Source organism: Phyllostomus discolor, chromosome 6 (assembly GCF_004126475.2).
Source record: "Phyllostomus discolor isolate MPI-MPIP mPhyDis1 chromosome 6, mPhyDis1.pri.v3, whole genome shotgun sequence".
Taxonomy (NCBI): Eukaryota; Metazoa; Chordata; class Mammalia; order Chiroptera; family Phyllostomidae; genus Phyllostomus; species Phyllostomus discolor.
In genome coordinates, this window is record NC_040908.2 from 171,181,515 (window position 1) to 171,183,366 (window position 1,852).

The following is a 1,852-nucleotide window of genomic DNA, read 5'->3' on the forward strand; positions in this document are numbered from 1 at the left end:
TGCCAGCCCTGGTGACTCTGTGCTCCAGGCAGGACTGTCGGGGTGCAGAGGCCTCCAGGAGTCAGCCCGGAGGGGTGCCAGTCGGGGCTGCCGGGTGGGGGCCGTGGCACTGGCCGCCAGCTGGGGCCCGGACTCCATGTGGTCGGTGTCCTGGGGTGGGGGCACTGGGTGTGTCTCCCTCTGCCGTCCCTGCACACCTAGGTGGGGCAGGGACACCAGCAGCTGTTCCCAGGCGGTGGGGGCCCTGCCTGGCTGGCGGCTGCCCCCAGCCTTTTGAGTGCCGGCTGGCTGGTGTGTGGGGACGGGCCAGCTGGCTGGAACTGGCTCAGCCCTTTGGACTTGGGTCAAGGGGAAGGGAAATGAATCTTCCTATGGTCACAGCTCTGGTCCCCAGACCTGCCCTGATTTGAGCGCTTGCCCTGTGCGTGGTCTGAGCGTGGCGATGGCCCCAGGTCGGGCCTGGGCACCGCACTCTGGACATCGGGAGAGCCGCTGCTCATGTCCCAGCGCCCCGCAGGCTTCGTGCACAGCACTCCCTGTGCCCCGATGGTCGGGCTGGACACACAGGCTGTGGCTGTGCCTGGAGAGGGGCCTCCCGTGTGGCCGCCCCACGTCCATAGGCCCTGGACAGGCCTTCCCTGAGGATGCCAGTTGGCTGTCTCCCAGCACAGCCTGACCACCCCACCCTTGGGTTCCTCCCAGCCCCACTGGGCCCAGCGCCTGCCCAGCATTCCCCGGGCAGCAGACCTGGCTCCTGACCTGTCGGCCTGCGGGGCCCCGTGCAGCGCTGGCTCTTTGCACGAACACCCAGAAAACCTGCCTGGGGGTGTGGTCTGTTCCATGCTCAGGGCCTGGGCGGGGCTGAGGGGGTGGGGGAGAGATTACCCCATGCGCCTAGGGGTGTTGGGAACAGACCCCAAAGCCTACCCTACAGAAGCAGTGCAAGCACATCCCTAGCGGCACTGTTCTCGGGAGCGCACGGACCAAGCTGTGGCCCTGTGAGTGCAATCTTCATTGGGGGCCAGCACTGTTGCCCTGTGGTGAGGACAGGACACGGGGACGGTGTCGCCTAAAGCTGGGGCTGGACCCATCCTGTCAAGACACGTGTGCAGACCCCCAGGGCCTGGAGGTGCCAGCAGCGGTGGGGTGGGGCCAGCAGCCGCCTCAGCCTCCTGGACACACCGAGCCGGGCTGGGTGCCCAAGGAGGCACACCCACAGCGCAGCCTGTCCCTGGAGCCCTTGGGAGGGTGGCCCCACCACCCCAATGGCCAGTGCCTGGTTGCCGCGGTTGGACAAGAGCCAGGCCAGCTTCAGGGGAGAGAAGCTGCCCCAGGGTGGGAAGGGCCCCTGGTGGTTCTTCGCTGACCCCTCACGTGTGCCCAGGGCGGTCTCAACAGGCTGTTTTCTGGCACCTGCTTCTGCCCAGCCTCACACCCCAGGTACCCTTGTAGATCCTGTGCTGTATCACCTGCCCTGCACCCTGGGGGTGGGGATGGAAAGCCACGTGTGCATCCACCGAGAACCATCTGAGCCCCGTTCCCGGTATAGCACGGGGTGGGGGGTGGTGAGGGGGCGCAAAGTCCAAACACGAGGCTGCCCTGTGCCCCTTGCTCCAGGGTTCGGATGGGCCAGTGCTGCTGTGCTGCCCCCACCAGGTGGCGCTAGTGGACCGCCGCCGGCTCGGCCTGAAGAGCGGCGGTGCGCCCCGCCCCCAGGGCTCAGGCCACGGCTCACGCCACAAGGGTGGGGCCGGGTGCCCGTGTTGCGTAAGGGGCCGGGGGCCCAGGCCCCAGCCGCCGCCTGGGACGGCTGGTGCAGGGGAACGGGGTGGGGAAATTGAGGCGCAGCGCA